General features: G+C 45.3%; 1 long non-coding RNA gene across 2 annotated transcripts in view; it reads right to left on the bottom strand.

Annotated features, from left to right (window-relative positions):
• LOC133144300 (uncharacterized) overlaps positions 1-19,792 on the bottom strand; it is a 26,449-nt gene extending 6,657 nt beyond the window's left edge. The window contains exons 1-8 of one of the 2 annotated variants that reach the window (XR_009710643.1): positions 18,940-19,792; positions 12,522-12,586; positions 12,011-12,136; positions 11,449-11,503; positions 11,197-11,352; positions 7,954-8,009; positions 5,962-6,033; positions 749-917 (exon numbers count right to left, since the gene is read on the bottom strand). This is a non-coding gene — a long non-coding RNA (uncharacterized LOC133144300). Of the gene's footprint in view, positions 1-748; positions 918-5,954; positions 6,034-7,953; positions 8,010-11,196; positions 11,353-11,448; positions 11,504-12,010; positions 12,137-12,521; positions 12,587-18,939 lie in introns of both variants that reach the window. The other variant, XR_009710642.1, reaches the window with a different exon arrangement.

Here is a 19,792-nt window from a genome sequence, read left to right as displayed (position 1 = left end):
ACGGTTACCATGGGGAAATATTAAGTGTGCAGGTCGCTGCGTGTATTTGTGTTGGGGGAGACTTTTGACAGGTCAGTGATCAAAACCTATGATGGAAGGGAGTGCAGAGAGCAAGACGGGGGTGAGGGGGCGGGAGTCTCAGGTAGCAGGCCCTGTCAATCAGGGTGTGTTTGTGTGTGTGTGTGTCTATATGGCCCTCTGCATTTCACACATGAGCATCATCATGAAAACATGCAGCTCATCCATCGGCTCTTTTTATCTGCAATGGCTACATTCCGTCCATAAACGGGAGTGTCAGAGCGGCGTCGCTTGGAAAACACGGAGCGTACACACCTGTCTGTGTACTTTAGCCTAAAGCACCATGTTATCGCTGTGAACTTTGAAGGGCCGACATCATGAAGACAGAAGGCGTAAATGACTCAAATGAATCATGTTCACCGACACTCGAGTGGAATACACTCCTGTAAATTCAGTAACGTGCATGCACAGAAGTCCAAATGTTTTGCCAAAACATTCAGACTCACGTTGAATTAAGCTGATTGAAGGGGAAATCGAATCAAAAATGTTCTTTGGAATAATATGTTCTATGCAGCCTCACTAGTCGAAACACTGCATTCAGATGAATCAAATGTTTGTGGACTATGAATTAAGCAGCAAAATGGACTTGTTTCTACCTATCGCTAAGGGCGGCCATTTTGCCACGACTGACAATGACATCACAGTTGCTTGGGTGACAATTACAGCTTACCTGTTTTTTCCGAATGCGGTCATGTGACATTGCCGAGCTGAGGCGTGATCGGTCCCAAACGTGACCGGGTGTGTGTCCGCACGAATCGACGTCTCTGCATTGACATGGTGCCTCGGTGCCAGCTTTATGACTTGCTCGGGTGTCACACCCAGTAGCTGTGGCACCAGCCCTGTCATTAAGAAAATGGCGACGAGATGATTAGAATAGAAAGAAAGAAAAAAAAAAAGAACACTGTGGTCCCCCCACTCAAAGTCAGAGACACACACACACATACACATCCGACTTCTACAGACTCCACATGAAACTGCGTGCGTGCGACTCGGCAAGGCGCTGATGAAGGCGACTGATGTGGAGCGAGGCGACATCAGAACGAAAGGTGTAAGGAAAGAGAGAGGAAGGGGGAGGTGGTGGTGGGGTGGGGGTTGATTCCCAGAATAGGAACAGAAAAAAAAAGTTGAGGAACCAAAGTTTATGCAGACCTTAATTACAAGCAAGCCAAAGCCGGATACAAATAAACAAAATAATTACAAGAGAACACAATGAATCTTGCACCCCCCCCACCTAGCCTCGAGGACAGCAACAGTAAGACAAGAAACAAACACAGATGGAAGTTTCAAAACTTGACTGAAAGGTGGACGTGCACCAAACTCACTTCAGCGTTTGATCCGATGGGCTCTGGGCCCTTTTGCCACCCCTGAGAATTGCTTGTTTAGACGACAGTTTTGACAGGGTGCAGAGAAAACATCAAATTATTATTTTTCTTAATCGGGCTGCATTAATCCGAGCTCTTGAAAAGTGCCTGTGACTCTTTAGTGACGGCACATCCACATTCTTCCCTCTTTCCGACAGCGAAGGCGTTCCGACTTATGTTACATAACTGAAGTTCGGCACTCGGGGGACCAGTACGGCCATCTCTGTGGAGCCAGACTTTCTCCTCCTCCGTGCCACTGTGGCCTTTCTATTCTGCGTGCCCTTTGTGTTTCCGACAGAAACTCAAGCATTCAACCTTCCTCCCGGGAGCGCGGCGCTGTCAATCAAAACCCTGAGAAGAGGCTCTCCATCGATTCAGGAGGCCTATTCTTTCGGTTCTTCGGAACAATAAAGACACACACCGGCCCCTCTTCTGGAATACCAGGCAGGTAGTCATTAAGGATTTGGTGGTATGTGTCTACCTGCAAGTCCAAGTCGCTGCCTGCGTATTTGCTGGGAGTCAGTACAAGCGTGGTGACGCAGGCCGAAAAGCATGCAGCGTGTGATCTTTATTGTCCCGTGCTGAAAGTCCCCGAGCTTCAAAAAGGAAGCAGGTCAGCGCAAAGGTGAAGTCACCCCTCCTGCCCAACCTGACACTTTGCTTCCCTTCCTTCTCTTTTGTTGTGAGCACATTCTTTCTAAAGGACCTGGTTGCGCTTTGACGTCTGCGTTTTGGCCAGTCTGTTTGAAATTAGCGGTCGTATCTGTTCTGGTCTACCTCGCCGACGTGGAAAACGTCGACGTGCCAAACGGCATCTCTATCTAGGACCTCGATCCAAAACTGTCTTCAACTTCGGAGTTTATTTTCCGAGTAAATCGACCGTTTCAATCGATGTATAGGATTATGTTAAGAAAGACGTCGACGGGTTTTTAACCGCGTGTCACACGGACACAAACACGAAGTGACTCAAGGCGACAGACTTAATTAGAGAGAGACGAAGGGATGGCAAAACCATACCTCCTTATTATACTGTCTCCATTGAGATGGAAGAATGAGGACAAGGGGGGTGAAGGAAGGGATGAAGAGGAGGAGGAGAAAAATAGCGGGGAGTCTGGTGTCCAACAAAAGCTAGGGGAACCCCCCGTTTGCCCCCTGCACTTCCGATCACTCACACAGGTAGACGACACTTTTCACGTGGCACCCGAGAGAGGAGAGAAAGATAGCGGGAACAAGAAAGAAACTGAGAGACTCTCTTGAAGCTGTTGCTCCTCCAGACTGAGAAGAGGGCAATAGAGGGGACCATTGTCTTCCATCTCCCAACTTTTTCTCGTGACAGGCAGGTAGGCCGCGGAGATGAAAGTATACAGCCAACCAATGGGCCGTGACCTTGACCTCCTTTTATGGGGACGATACCGATTGACCGTTAAGAATCGCAGACCGACTGATGCTCAAGAGTCAACAGAGCTGGTCACCAACAGAGATCAGATTGTAAGTTTGACTTGTTTGCTGAAAAGTTGCAGGAATCAAACACTTGCCCAACCCCTCCACCTGCCTGGTCCCCCCTCGCCCTGACCTCTTCACTCTGGGGGGGAGCAAAGGGGAGGGTTTCTATGTGTGTGTGTGCGTAAGGGGGCGGCAGTCCAGAACAGGTCCATCTGTCAGGATTAACTCTGAGGTTTCTTCCCCCCTCCCATACTTCCCTCTCCCACTTCTACCATCCAAGTCCTCAATGACAGACGATTCGAGTATTAAGGGAGAAAAAATACAAAGTCCAAATGTTTTGAAAAATACTGAACGTTGGAGAAATAGGAGAGGGGAGTAAAGGGAACAGTGAGAAGATGGAAGGAGCTGCAGCTAGCTGGCGGCCAGCCTCTGAGGCCTAACCACAAGGGCCTAAAGTGGCTCATTGTGGTGGGACTGGCGTCTGTGTAGACTTGGGTCCCTTTACTTTCTCCCCTTTGGACCAGGACTGATTCAATACGTCCAGGCCGAGCTCTCGCTGTTCTGTATTGATTTGTGCAAGGAAACATGTGAACAGGAAGAATTTTACTTATGAATGTTGCACTTGGCAAGACACAAGGAATTACAAGAAGAGGAATTGGGTTTTAAGGATGGAAGAGCAAGTCCAAAAAAGTGTCCGTCAAGAATGGATTTTTCCCAAAAATATCAACTAAGTCAAAGAAGCGTTGACCTCCATAACATCTCTGTGTAACCTTTCCAGGGATAGCTTCTGAGGTTTCTTCATGATTAAAGACATTTTGCCAGTACGAAACTACTTTTACTTACGACTCAGAGTGCCAACTGATCTAAAGGAGCCCTTCGTTTATACTCTTCTCCAAGAACAACAAAGATATCCAATACGGGAACCGTATATAGTGTTTCTGAATCTTTTCATCGTTTCAGTGACGGTCCTTGACTTCCCAAACTGAGTGAACGGGGAACCCTAACCCCCTTCCCATTTTTCCTCGGCTGAATATTGGGGCTATTATCTCTCGCGTCGTCAATCGAGGGCGGCTGAGAAGGCTATTAAAGTATCCCCTTGCCCAGGAATAACAATCTCAGGATGGGGGCGAGAACGTTTGGAGCGCACTAGTCCAAAGTCGTGAGGGATCGTGAGACAGCTTGACTTCTATTTTAATAATCGATGCACCATGACCTGCCAAGGGAAACTCCGATTGATCCACTACACTGAACCGACAAAGACGACAAGTCACGCATGTTATACCCTTGCCAGCGTGTAAATGTACGCAGAAACACAGAAAGTTGTGTTCCACGTGCCAGTGGGTCAAGGCATTCTCAGCCCACTGAACTAATGACTGGCAATCCACAAGGGCTTCCGTGTACTCCGGTGGGACCAGTCTGGGGAGTGTCGGGGCCCTCGGTCTGGGTACTTTCCACACCCTCGATAAGGCCTCAGATAGCATCAGGAGGCCGTGCTTGTCGCCCAGGCCCATGAGAAGAGAGGTCCAATTGGTTTTGGAAAGAAATGTTTCTTTCTGGGTTGTTGTTGTTTTTTTTTTCAGGCGTACTTCACCATCTCTTTATCGAGCTAAAGCATCAGTATGGATAAAATGGGCTAATCAGATCAGTGCCAGGATGTTCCCATCGGAGACCGGGGATGGAATACGTGAGCTGGGTCAGGTCCAGCGCGGCCATTTAAATGCCCCACAGAAACCAAAGAAAAACACGTTACCGCCCTCTCAAAAAAAAAAAACAAAAAAAAACATTTGCTCCACGGAAAGAAACAGCAGAGTGCCGTTTTGTGCATTAGAACGCCATATTGATTTGGGAGCTTTTTTTGTGCCGATCTAAGACGGGCGGGCGGTTACACAACACGCTTGCATGCACAACACCGACGGCAACATACTTCTAAAGGAGAACCAAATTGTTTTTTCCACCGACGCAAAACAACCCCGTACACAAAGTTAGATGTCTTTATGAGGTGGAGGAAGCTGTAAACACATTTTAAAAAAATAGAGAGGAAAAAGGCTGAAAATTCAAAATAGATTGCAAAGAGCATTCCACGCTTACCATAAATTACTGTGCGTGAGACTTACACGTCACATCCTATCAAATCATCTTCGCGATTGTCTTACACTAACATCCTTGACCTCTATTTTGGATATATTTGAAAACTCATGGAGGCTTTTTGCATCTGCTGCAAGAGGAGCCCTTTCACTAGATGGCACTGTTTGCTTTACAGAGGAAGAGCTGCTCACGGTTTTGATTTCAAAGGGAAATGGGAGAAGAAATGCTTCGAACCTGCTCCAAACAAGACAAACACTATTTGTTTATCCCTCGTCTCCAAATGGAATGAGCTCCCGATACAATAAAAGCGCTGAGCCTGTCACAGCGGGGGGGGGGAATCAAATATTTCCCCGTGATGCTCGTCAATTATCATGTTTGCTGAAGGTATTAAAGGGCTGTTGTTCCACTGTTATGACCTTCTCCAACACTACTTTGATGCACATTCTGCTTTTTTTTTTTTTTTTAACTGTACGTGCAAGGTGTTTATACGACTTGCCGGTGAGGTAAACGCGGCGGAGAAAATGACAAGGTGTTTATGAAATGGGAAGACACCGACACGGGCACGAGGCAACACGTGCGCGGCGACAATGCGACCGCGCAAAACACAAAAAAAAATACGAAGAGGATGGACTGCAAAGCGCCGGCCCCCCCTCCCACCATCTATCTATCTCCGTCTCTTCGGGCCCATTTAGCTGCTCTGCTTGGCTTTGACGCTGCCACAGAGGTTAGACTTAATGACACGTTGGGAAAGAGACGGGGACGTGAGGGGAGGGAGCGAGCCAGCCAGCCAGCCAGCCAGCCAGCACAAGAGGGGCAGCTGAAAGGAAAGAGGGAAAAGAGAGAGGGAAAGAAAAGAGGATGGATGGGTGAGGTGCATGAAAAGGAAGGACGGATGAGAAAGAAGGGGAATACAGAACGGCTTAGCTGACTGAAAGTAAACGACTTACATGAGAAACTAGTTGAAAGTAGAGAAGAATAAAAACTCACCACTCACAAGTGAAGCCTTCCTCTGGAGAAGATATCTGATGAGCTTGCTTTATTGGATACAGATTGACTGCAGCTCTTCCTGTAGAACCAAACAGCGGAATTTTTATTTTTGTCACGCCATGTTGATGTTTCTGGTGCGCATGCATTTGGATTCCGCCTGCACAAACATAATATGTAATATTCCAATAAAGTGATCAGGTGCACAGGCATAATTCCTCTTAATCCAAGTCTTTGCGATGGATCTCATTAGATTGTGCAGGTGGACCTAATCGCGTCTACCCAGGGAGTGTCATACAATTAAATGCACATTATTCCACTCTCATGTGCAACTTTAGGTCCCGGAGGCGCCTTTTTTTGAACAGATGTCAAAGTGGCGTAGCGTCCCCCGTGCGACGGTCTGCCTTTGAGGGATGGCAATTTCACACCCTCGTGAATTAAAACTCACTTGAGGAGCAACGATATGCACACACATGCACACGTACGGACAGACATGCACATACAGGCAAAATGGCAAATCACCTAACTGCTCACTTTGTCATCGCCGCACACAAACAAACAAACAAACAAACAAACGTCAACACTTCTCATCAGGCCGTCGAAATTAGCAGCTATTATCACTACCTGCAAGTCTGCACGCTGTCAACAAACCACTGCCAACGACTGACGAGTAAGGCGGAAATAGGAAAGTAGCGCAAGAAAAAGAATGTTTTTGTGTCTGTAATAACCAAGATAGTATATTTAATTAATCCCTGATTTGACTGAATTATACCCACACACCACTTTCTTAAGAGCCCCTCTGTAAGGATTTCATTATAGCAATGAACGCACACCCGTCACTCATTTCAATTAGCCGACTAACAGCAAACTAATGAGGAACATTTTTGAAACAACAAGCCTACTTTGGAAAGTCGCAGTTAGCTGATTGTTGGTCATCAGTGGTGGCTGGCATTCATGTCTATTTTATATAATGAAATACTTAATCAAGGGAATAATCAGATACAAGAGGCTTTAAAATGTGTACCAATTTAAATACCAATGTATGTTGAGGGGAAAAAAAAAAACTTTTTTTTTTTAAAGATAATCAAGTGAGTAATGAAGTTCCATAAAGAAATTATTCTTCACTCTTAAGAATACTGGACTATTCATCAAATGTTCAAGACTGATGCTATTGTTTGAAGTAAAACTCAAACAAGTCGGGGCGGTCTTATAATTCGGCAAAGTGTCTGGGCTGACGAGATTTCCAGCATTTCATAAAAAGTGATGAATAAAGTTTGACCGTGTTACAAAGTTGAATGATTTTTAGGGGGATCATTTTGCAGTTGGGATCAACGTCAACAAAGTCGGGCACGCTATTTGTAAATAAAGGCAAGAGGCAGGAGTGAAACACAGTCAAACTGTGCTCCGGAGAAATTTGCATTCTTGGCTCCAAATTGAACGCGGTGCAACTGTGTCAGTCTTTCATTGGTTTTATTTGGGAAGGGGAGGGAGCAAACGGAAGGCTGGAGATTTGAAACTGGCAACCAATGACTTACCACAGACATACAGAAGTCGCTGTTGCTTCTCCACGAACGAGAATCGAAACCAAACGTGCCTCGCGTTATTTAACATTTTCTTTGCTCTTTCGATCCCTCACCAATAATACCCGGAAAAAATATTCGATTCCCAAACGAGCGACCTACTTTTGCGTGCTGTCCCTGCCATGTAACTAACACAAGGCCAACGTGCTCAATATGGCCCAACACGCAGCGTGCGAGCTGAGCTGAGCTTTGGCCGGCGTCCACGTGCGCAACTGGAAAAATGCATGTAATTGGTGAGATTCTCTGGCTTCCATCAGGACAGTAATTGGCCAGAGAGAGCTCTTGTGAGAACTATGCGGCGGGCGCAAACGTTTTCCCCGATAATCCCATCTTGTGAGCGTCTGGCGGTGTCGTGGTTAAGAGTGCCACCAAAACTAAAGAGGCATCGGATCTGAATAGCGGTGAAGGCCAGCTCAACTCACCTCAGGTTTTTTTTTTCTTCGTGATGGAAGATGTCTGAGGACATGCTTCCTATCCTCTGTGGAGGAAACAAGGAGAGCCAACACATTAGAAAAAAGATGGCATTTTTGCATAACGTACACATTCAGGGCCAATAACGAGGCGCTCCAAATGGGCCGTGCTAGCCTTGGAATAATCGGGGAGCCCAAAAAAACAATAGAAAGGCTTTCCTATCATTACGTAAGCTCCATTCTGCTTTTGATTTACGCTCGCCTTTTGAAAACAATTATCAAATATGTCTTTCTGCTCACTCTAATTAACACCTCAAACTTGCTGGCCACAAGCCTTGTCAGTGGAGCTGTAACAAAACACATGTGTGTTCCATTTTGTGGTTAGCATTTTTTTTTTTGGGGGGGGGGGGGGGGTACTTTTTGATTGATTCTGACAAAATGTCAATCTCCAGAGAACAATCAAACCCCAAGTGAGACTCAAGTTGACACATGGCAGAAGTTGTTCCAAAAAACTGCGTTGGCGTCTCTTCACGCCTAAGTCCCGCGGGCCGGCCGGAGCCTCGGAGCCAGACCGACCAGTGGAGAGCAGAGACACTGAACATGAGTCCTAAATTACAGCCTTACTAAAGAAACAAAAACAAACCAATAGAGCAACCTGTTTCTTATTACCAAACAAGCCAGGCTGAACGAGCGGAGGAAATCAATGTTGTTGTTTTTTAAGCAAAATGACAATATTTACCTCGGCTATACCTTTTTTCTATTTCTTTACACTTTAATGAGGCAATAAATATACACCTTTTAACTCTTTAAAGGAGAGGCTGCTCTCGAACCTGTCGTTTATATGATTGGCTTTTATAGACCTGTCACCACTCTGGATTGTTTTTGCTCGCTGGCTCGGGCTCAACTACATTTCATCCGCTGTTGCGAATTTTACGAACGAAACATGAAGCAGCAAAAAAAAAAAAAAAAACGTTTGACATAAATGAGTGGTTATTATCAAATAAAATGGATTTACAGCGAAGTAAAAGAAAGGCAATCATAAGTACAGACATTTATGGCGTAAGAAAACAAACGGGGCTTTTAATGCAACATAAGTTGCGGTCATTACTGTTTTTTAATAGGTAATAAAGAGTGCAGTGCTTTATATTTCCTTGGTGACTCTAATCAAATGAATGGCGGAAAAAGGGGGAGTGGGTCTGTCGTATGTCTGAATAAAGCAACTTTGACAAGTTGGTAATCTCAGTCAGAGGTTGTTTACTTTTGGAAAAATGGCCGTCCGCTAAGTGGCACACACTCCATTCAGTGTTTGCGGGATGCACTTTTTTTTAGCCGCATAGCACACAGGGTGTTCATTACCCTTTAAAACAGCAGAGCTTTTAATTTGCCGCTAAGACAACGTCACTCTAATTGATCCTTTTAAATACGAAAATTTACATACGTGCATAAATAATCGCCCGCAATGAACTCACGCGCGCCGTCGACGGCAACAATTACAGCGACATTCACTTTACTCGTCCCTGTTACGTGAGCAGGACGTGCGCCCTCGCATTTGAAAATCACACGTGCCGTTCGATTCGTTTAAATCAATTAGCTAAATATCAAATTGAGGCAAATGCAAATGTCTTTCCTTTTCTTTGGCAGGCTTCTTGGCATTAGGGTAACGGTGCCAATCATGAATATAAGTGCATACACTAATTGTGAGTCTCAAATGCTCCAATTTCACCAAAGTCTTTGAGGTTTAAAAATGACAAAAGAGACCCCCTAAAAAAAAAAATCCTTACTACTACTTGATCCATGGACATCTTTGATGACCATTAAGACTTGACCGAAATTCCATCATTAAAAAGTTAAGCTACGAAATGATTTCAACGGAATTCCTGCAGGTGTCTGGCAAACCAGAACACTTAGACAAGCTATCAATCAAATGTCAAATTACGTGTTGCCGCTCTGAGTCGAGACCTGGCATGCGCGGTAATTGGTCGAATTTACACCTGCGGAAAAGGTATTAAATATCCAGATTTATATTTTAGTGAGCCAGTTGATGTCAGCAGTCATGTTAGTAGCACATTGAGGCAATTCGACTGAGTGCGGCCTTAATGCACTTTGAGTTTTACTGTGAAAGAAAGGGAAAATTGGCCGTTTAAAACTCAGCTGAGCTCATAGTCTTTCCTCAACTTTGTCGGCGTTGTAATGCAATCCACTTCATCTTCTGCCTCTCCATGGAAACGCAAATGCCCACGTTGCACCATCAAAGAGACACCCCGAAAATAAATAAACATCAACATCTCTGTTGAGTGAACCCAACGCGGGCCCCCTTGGGAGAGAGCGGGACCACGCAGTCCAGCCCTTCACGGTTGCATAATGAATATCGCAAATGGATCTTATAATTACAGGAGGGGTCGGTGCTAATAAGTGGGCCCCGAACATCCATCTATCAAATCTATTTCAATTTCCAGGGAGTAGGTTTGAAATGATTGTGTTTTTCTGTGCTGGCAATTAACTGTGTTGTTGATTAAGTTGGCACAAAAATCAATTCAAAAGAATTAAAACATGAGGTGTGAGGCAAAAGAGATTGCGCAGTGGTTAAAAATCCTTTCACGAATATTTTACCTCGCGTGATTTCAATTCTGCGCTCGGCCGACAATGATTGTATTTAATTGCTTTTTAATTGCGCTCTAGCCAAGTCAAGAACAACTGTCATTAACCAAGCAGGTAATTCTTTAAAAGCCGAGCTGGCCTGACGGCAAGGAGGTGGAAGGGGGGACAAAAGCGCGCCGCTGCGATTGTGGCGTCGCGATTAAAAAACGAAGCCAACACTTTGGCGTGAAACGCCGCTGGAATACCATCAAACTCGTTTCTCGGTTAGCACATGTAAAGTACGCTCTTAATTCATACTGTAGAGACGTTAACAAAGGCGTATTAACTTTCCCAGAATTGGTTCTGAAAAGACGTTGTTTTTTTTCCTCTCCTCTCCACTGGCATCAATTTACATGTGCTCTGTCTGTGTTTTGCCAGACGAACATAATCAGCATATTAGTGTAAGTGAGCAGGCTGCTGATCACGCTGGGATTGGACCAAAGTTTACAACGCAGAGTCCGGACAAGATCCAGGGGGCATCGCTCTGACAGGGCCGCTGCTAAGCTTTTCTACACGCGGTACGTTGCAACCGGGGAGGAAGATTATGATGGTTGATTAGCAGCGCCATGTCGGCGGCAAAATGATTACTTCGGGAGGGGGTGGGGTGAGAGGACTTACTTGTGTCTACGGAGAGCAGACCCAAATCAAGCCGCAGCCTCTCCCAACCATCAACTGCCATGGCAGGAGTCCAGCTCCTCCGTGTGCAAAGCCTGAGATGAACTTGCTGATGTAATACTAGCTTCATGGCATCTCCTGCGGGTTTGTGCTAGACGGCTGCACAGATGAAGAAAGAAAAACAAAAAAAATCGCAAGTGAACAAAACTCTTAACAAAAAGGAAACTCATTTAAGGATGAAATATTTGGTCTTACTTTTCGCTCCCCCTCTACGGGCATAGTGCCGCTCCTCCCGATGTTCCTTGGCTACCTGGAGGCAGTATAATAATATTATTGCTTTTTTTTTTTTTTGCAAATGTTAACAATAGTCTGTGTTAAATAAAACGTGTCAAATAAAACAGCTCCTTTCCCACGGGATCACTCTAAACAAGCTTCCGATCTTCACAAAGACAGCTGAGTGATGCCAACAACATCTTGTCCAGTCAGTGTAGTACATTCCCGAGTTTTTTTCTCTTTGAAACCGTATTCTGATCCTCACCACCTAGCTGTTTTCCCTTCTCAGCGGGCATATAACTACACTCCTCGGGACCCAAATTCAAGTTGGGAACGTTGTTTACAAGTAACATAAATGCATGGTGTTGGATAGGCCCGGCTTGATAGAAAGACAGCTCTCCTCGGCTGATAGTAGTGGCAAAGAGGAGCAATGATCCCCTGGACCAGGCATCTTGATATTATTACTGACAGTCTTCCACCCACCTAGAGTGCACTTGCACACAGACACACCCCTAAAGTATCACACACTCACACACACACTTACAGGTGAGCGCTGGCGCTGGGGATCTGTTTGGAGAGGACACCCGCCGGTCTGACTTCAAAATGCCCACAGCAGCTGGCAGAATGCTATTTTCCCAGCAGGCTCTTTTAACAAAGTTTTTTTTCAAGCCTACGGGAAAGAGAAAAAGCGGAACGTTGAGGAAGCACAAAGGAATTAAAGGCAATGAGGAGGAGGAATATGTCAGAGTAAAAGAGAAAGCCACGTCAAAATAGATGGCTTTAACCGCATCCCTAAATTTGCCCGACCGTCGAGTTTTGTCACCGTTGCGCTTGCTAGCGACATTCCTCTGACAGAACGGAAAGCGTGCAAACAGCTTGTCATACGACCCCCTGCGAAATCCATCACCCCTGACTCATTTGCCTGAAATTGTTCCACCTGAAAAAACAGCAGCAGGCACGCTAGCAAGCGACTACTCGCCATTCGTATACCGACCTCTAGTCGCATTGCAACGAGATTGTGGGAAGCTTAAAATGCAGGAAAATAAGTGGCTTACTTTTTACCCGAGATGCACCAGTTGGATTTTCCGTCCGTTGGATCCAGGCTCCATTGGTTCTGAATCTGTTAAATCGAGATGACACTGTGCATTATTAGGGAAATTTCATTTTTATAGTCTATTCCCTGCATGTGCAACCTATTTAAAATATTATAACAACTTTATCCATCCCATATATGTGAAACATTTCCTTCCGTCTTTTGACTGCAAATTACTTTCCAGTACAAAAAAAAAAAAAAGTCTAAATGATATTTTGACACAGAACGTGGGCTGTAGGGTCTTAATAGATTTAGCCTGATGCTAAGACCGCCATTTATCCTGTTCCAAAGGCACACAATGCAGCCGAGTGCTTCTGAATAGCACGGCCAATTACAGTGCATGTGTGTGTTTGTGCGTGTGTGTATGTGCGCGCCTTGCTCTCGCTCCTTTTTCCCAATTCCAACCCCCCACTACTCCATCTCCCTCACACACACATAGACGCACACCTTAAAGCAGATGGAATAGCGAGGAGCGACACAGCCACGTGCACTTTGCTCTTTGTAGAAGCCCAGGTGGTTACCATGGTGATTTTTTTTTTTCCGACTTACCCTAACATTTTATTACCCATCATTATGTGTCATTAAATACATACATATTAATGCAAAAAAAAAAACAGTGGCATGTGTGTGAGGAAGGGGGGTGCATCTACAAAGATGGAAACACCTGAAAGCGGCTTTTGGGTGGTTTGATGTCTCCTCGCCATATGATTAAAGTATGATCAACATTATGTGCACAGCCAGACAGTCACAGGTCACTTTATAACAAGTGCAAACAAAGGGATACATTACAAGTCGATGATACGGGTGTAGCAAAATGATGAGATCTCATTTTAAGATGATATTTGGAGTTTAACGTGTGATATTTTGAAGGTTTCTAATTACCATGACACTAACGTACCATAGCCTGGCTACCCATCATATTGGCATCATATTACATACCGTATTTTCCGGACTATAAGGCGCACCTAAAAACCTCAAATTTGGACCAAATAGAGAATGATGGATGGAACTTTACCTTTTTAAGTTTACCGATCTATCTGAGTGTTTTGTTTTGTACTTATTAAAGTAAGCTTTACATGTTTATTTTGTGTGTTGTGTGATATTAACATGATTGATATATTGTTATTGTTCTCACTATTTCAAGTTATTAAATTGTGATTGCATTAATGGCGCGCCTTATAGTCCGGTGCGCCTTATATATGGACAAAGTTCTAAAATGGGCCATTCATTGAAGGTGCGCCTTATAGTCCAGAAAATACGGTATGTAATATTAGAATTAACATAGCGGACTTAAATTAGGCAATTTTTGCTTTTTTTTGTATTTGTTTGTGTAATATGTGCAAGTTTTTTTTCTTTAATCCAGTGCAGCTACTACAGTTAACGCAATGGACTCAGTTGTGCAGTATTTTAATGGATATAAATTGGGTGGCATTGGTCATGGGGGAATCAAATCCCAAGCGTTTTATGCCATGGGAATCGCTTAAATCATCATCTGTCTTCAGTGTGTGTGTGTGTGTGTGTGTGTGTGTGTGTGTGTGTGTGTGTGTGTGTGTGTGTGTGTGTGTGTGTGTGTGTGTGTGTGCGGGAGCACGCGCAGCCACGTGTGAATGCCTTTAATCAGCTCTCGTGCCATCATGGTGAGTAAGATCATCAGCGCGGCATTAGATGATTAGCTGATCAACTTAAAGCTAAACTGCTGCGATTTTGCTAATCAATTAGCCTTATTATTATTAGGCTACATTATCGCTAAAGCCGTTCAAGCACGCTTGACAGTAAAACAAGACCGCTTGACAAAAACTGAAGTGCGGGTCATTTTTTTTTATGATGGCGCGTGCGCTTTAGTACTTTGAATGGCTCCTCTGACATGCTCGTGAGGCTTTTGGCGCTTGGAATAATTTGTTCCGCGTTCATTTATTCATTTAGATGGATTGGGTTCGTTTATTCCGCAAATCTCATCATGGTCAATATTTTAGGGGAGTCCACAGGGACCGTGAAACTTTGTGAATGAACAATAATCTGAACTTTGCTGGGCCTGTTTTGTTTATTCTTAGGTTCTTGGCTGCCTGGGAGAGTAAACATCTATAGCTCCTTCCTCATGATTGGAGTAAATGGTTCCTATGCTTAGCGCATTGCCGGTCCATCTGTGCTTTTTGCTGGGAGGAGGAAAAAGTGCAAAGAAAATGCGACGACTACAAAAGCAAAGGTTAACATTACTCACAGCATAAAAACAATTTAAAAGAGAGCAAAGGGGCTCTAATGCCCCAACGGTCTTCAAAGAAAATGTATTTTGTGCTCCAAATAATTCATAGCTTTTTGCCGCAGTGGCTTTTCAGCTTCCCTGAGGCACAGCATGAGACGCTGTATTTTTCCCAGCAGGCCCTCTGCTCCTCTCAAAATGGCCTCGGCCAGGGTAGAGCTCATATCTCCCTCCAAATATTGACAGCGGCGAGTCCGCGGCTTATTGGAAAAATAGCCGTAAGTAACGTTTTATCCGTTGATGCAATCTTCGCGCGGCTATTTTCTCCTGTCGCATGACAATATGGTCGGCGATTAATGATTTGCTCCTCTGACATTTCATTTCCCGTCACTGTCAATCCGCGGCGAGTAACTCGGTGGCATTAAGGTCTCCTCGCGTTTTATCCATGAAATGTAAAAAGTACGTTCAATTAAAACGGCCTTCAGATTGGTGGCGCTCCACACTTAGCAATCAAACATGCGCGTTTCTGCCATCCACTAAGTGGCTAATAATGATCAACCGCGCGACCTTTGAACTTCCACGGCTGGAGGGGTCTCCTTGCCCGCGTCCCGAAGGGCCCACGCGTCGTGACAGCTTGAGCGATGGCCGTCTCGCTCGTCTATTTTTAACCCGGCACTAAACACGGAGCCTCCAAAATAGAGGCCGAGTCCTAAACAAATGATTACGGGGCCACTTAAGGTCTGCCCGATGACCGCCGCGTCCCTATTAACAGCCAGTAAAGGAGGCCCCTCCGGGGTCGGAAGGTTTAAAGACCTTTTAATAAAAGTAAGGCTGGACATGGTGGCGAGGAAGAGACCGAGTTGTGTCTTACTTTGAAATGGCTGACAAGTTAATAAGCCCCCTTTTCAAAGGCCCCACCGCAGCCGAAATGTCCTTACTTTCATTGCTCTCATCTGTCACTCACTCACATCTTTCCGATCGGAACTAAAACAGCCGTAGTCGTTTTTATTTGAATTGGCTTAATGTGAATTCTTATTGGAGTGCCTAATGGAGGTTTCAGAAAAATGTATTTACGACATTCAAATGTATAAGACATTTTCGGTCTGTGAAAACCATAAAGAGTCCGCTTGTGGTTCTGACTTTGTTCTTGAGTACCGCAACGACATAATAGTGGTTCCCACTCACTTGCTACTGTGGTGTCAGATGGAAAATTGAGACTTGTAGGAAAAGTAGTAATCTGTCACCTGACATCAAAACAAGGATTCCCAAACTACGATAAAATGACTCACTTATTTAAAAGAGTGTCTGGCAAGAACACTGTTGTAACTGCAGGGATATTTCAGCAATTCACAAATGGTATTTATTTTCAAATTAATCCTATTTGACACTCAATTCATCTTTTTTTTAACAAAAAAGAAACCTTGGCAAACCTTGTGCTCATTAGCTAAATCCTGCAATGTGAGCTTGTCGTCCTTTCAGACATCCTCCTTTTATCGTCATACAGCCAAGTGGCTTCTTTATATAATGGAGAGTGACAGGCCGCCTTTGTTTAGGCCACAATAACACAGCGTTTGAATAACTTCTCAATGACTTTAAGTAAGCCGTCCGACTCGCTCTGCTTCCATTCAGCGGCGCGGCGCGATAACCCGGATTGACGTCTAGCTTGGATTGGATTGTGGATTACTCCAAACATTGGGTCCGGCGGACTTCTGAGCGGTTTCACCTTCCTGCGCGCACGCGTCGCCGAGGCAGAGCACATCCGCTTATGCGAATTGGAACACGTGCACTCCTAAACATGGCACACGTACGCGTTTAATTCAAAGGGCCAGCTTTTCTTCACTTCGGAAAACGAAACCTCGAGGAGCTTCTGGGTCAATCTGTTTAGTATCTTTCAGTTGCGATGAGACAAACGCTAAGCATGCCTTCGGGGCGTCTGGTCCGGCCGCGAGGCCCGGCCGGGGTGGTCGGGCGGGTGATGCTCTGAGATGGTCCAGACAGGGGCCGGCTCGAGCGCTTCCCTTTCACAAAAACAAGGACCCACAATGAAGCAGGCTCAGACCCTGCAACCCGAGAGGGCACAGGGGTCCTCCGCCTGGCCCGGGCTGGGATAAGTGAACCCAGATGGGAGCAGGATGAGGGAGTGAGCAAGTGGAGGGGGGGGGGGGGGGGGGGGTGCCACCCCTGCCCCTCCCTCGCCTGTTTGCCTGTCAGATTCCTGTGCATTCTCAATGCGAGATGCATTGTGGGAAATGATCACAGGGGCGTTTGCCTTTGAAGGCGAACTAACGCAGCCGCAAATCTCAAAGTCTTTTCCTGTTCCTCTTCCTGCCAAGCTGCACCTGGGCTCAAAGAGGGAGCGGGAGTACGATTGAGAGAGCTCGCGTTTGTTTTAATTGCTTAATTGATCATCCCGGTGATGCAGGGAGTTTTACACTGTAACATGAATGGTGTGACTCTCTTTTTTTGTTTTTGTTTTTTAAACGGATGTGGGATAGCATGGAACTAAGCAGTCACAAACGCTTTAAAACTCGTACCTGTTTCCTTGGAAAAGAGCATTCAAAGTTCATTTAAAGAGCATTCAAAGTTCATCCACTCTTAAAAAAGAGCGAAATGACATTTTTGCAAAATCTCATTCCGTTCTTTTTATTGTCTTGATAGTGGGATCAAATCATAGCATGCTGCACCTGTCCAAATCTCAAATTGAGTTTTTCTTTTTTATTATCGCCACATTTATGATGGAAAATTGGGGAAATCATGAAAAGTAGCAATAATTTGAACATGGTGAATTCTGATTCAGTAGCACTTTAAAGCTGAACTATGCACTGCGGCAACGCGTTTGCCACCAGGGAACTCGGCAATAACGTGTTTGTCACCTCCAATCCACCGGTCTCCTCTGATGCCATGCAGAGGCCACCCGACTGAAACACACACCGGCCCTGTTTGTCCGCCTAAGGTTTAGAAGACTACTAGTTCAAAAGCAACAGGTATGCTCTTTCCCAAAAAAAAATAAAAAATACATACACGCACGCCCACACGTTCACAAAGCTGGAATAAATGATGCATTTCCTCTTTGGCTTGATGATTGCAGTCTGCTTATGCTCCCCTGTAACCTGCTTTGCCATTCCAGGGACAACAAGGGTTAAGTTAAATGAGGCAACACTTCCTGAGAAGAAAGAACTGTCACATCTCCAAAGCGATTTGCCTCCATTTTGAACATGCGTCCCGATACTTTTGTCTCCATATTGTAATGACTTGGGTAAACCTCCTTCTTGTTTTCTGTGCTTCTTCGACTGATCGTATGCAAAAGTGTTTTCGCCTTTTGCACGCGTGAAGATGAGAGCATGCATGCCTGCGTTGGCTGCTCGTCTCGCCCCGAGGGGAGATAAATAGCTGAGTGTTGTTGTCCAGAGAGCAGACACTCGGCGCTCACAGATGATTAATTGTTTCCTCGTTGCGACTGGGACCGGTTGGGCTGCGACTGGGCCAAGGCCTCCCACCCTCGCTTTTCAAGGCGTGCGTGCGTAAGTGAGAAAGTGATGAAAAACAGAAGAAGAAGAATGCAACATCTGTCACCAGCTCCGAAGGCGGCCGCACGCTAAAGCGGTGACGTCTCGATTGGAAGCGAGCAAACTAATCGATTGGATCAATTTGGCCGTGCAAATGTTTTATGTTAACTTGACAAAAGAAATGATGCAATGTTTGCGTTTGACATGCGGTGACGACGCGGCTACTGCGACGTGCAATTAATCATGCGCTAATGACTCACTCCGACAACTCGGAGGAATTGTTGAATGGTGGCGCTGATCCTTTCGGTCAACACCGCTGAAGCGGATCGGCGGTGATTTTCATGGGAGTGTGAAAGTGACTGCTGATTGATTAATTACAACTATCAGAGGTCCGATAATTCCCCAGTGGGGATATTAACTAAGTGTGCTTTATTAGTTTGGGGGGAAAGTAGGCTTCTGTGTGGGCTAAATTATTTCTTGTTTATTTAGTCGTCATCGGTGAATTGTTGCATATGTGCTAAACAAGGTCATTTCTACCTATTTTATGCTTTCCTATAGAACTCGGCAGATCTTTGCTTTTAGGCCAATGCCAAATGAATCAAACATTTTGGTTCTGTTGCGGCCCTCTTAATGCGTCACGTCTCAAGCACCAGGAGAGTGTTAAAAGTGAAACCTACCCGTCTGTGGGCCATCGTGTCGGATGGGGTAAAAGTCAGGACGGTGATGGTGAGCCCATGACGCCGACGTACACCTCCCGGATGATCTGGTGTCGTGTTCACGTGTGGAAGGACTCTGTGGCTGAGGTGTGATGGCTCTGAGGGGGGGAAAATAATCAGAGGAAAGTGTGAAATACTAGCCGGGTTTCTAGGTGGGGTGTTTCCATCGTATGTAGGGTCGAGGTAAAATACTTGACGCTCACCCGAGGGTCATACTGAAGGCTTACATTTCTGAAAATCAAAGTAATGACGGTGTCATGTGATATTTGGGGGAATCATTTCTGCTTGGGGTTCTTTTATGGCTCTGTACATTTGGACAACATTTAATCAATGTCTTACAAAAGCAGATGAGTATGGCTCCGATGATAAAGCAAGTATCCTGTGGTCACTTCAGACCGCTTAATTGAGGCAGTTAAGCTCAATGAGACTTAAAAGCGCCGGCCCCCGTCGACACTGATGACCGTCTTATAAGGGACCTTGGGTCGGACCCTCCGGTCTTTTCATAGGACACTGGCCAGCATCCTTTGGGTGAGTTGCACCCCCCACAATAAACAGGCAGGCCTTTGTCACCAGGAGTAGGTGGGGTCTCAAGGCTTGCTCCTCATTATTATTTTCTAAAGTAATTACACCTTATTATCTGTGTTTATTTTAGCGGGGGGTGCGAGTGTGCAGGTGTGGGCCATTCTGAAGCCCGTTGGCAGACTCACTAGTGCATGTACCCCTGAGAGTCTTTTTTTTTTTTTTATGATTAACTCTCTCCCCTCATCTTTACTTTTAGGGGGTGTTCGGCGTAGCATTGTAGCCCCGTTGCTAA

This window comes from Syngnathus typhle, linkage group LG20 (assembly GCF_033458585.1).
Source record: "Syngnathus typhle isolate RoL2023-S1 ecotype Sweden linkage group LG20, RoL_Styp_1.0, whole genome shotgun sequence".
Classification (NCBI taxonomy): Eukaryota; Metazoa; Chordata; class Actinopteri; order Syngnathiformes; family Syngnathidae; genus Syngnathus; species Syngnathus typhle.
The sequence above is the reverse complement of the archived record's forward strand: the minus strand, read 5'-3'. Positions and strand labels throughout refer to the sequence as shown.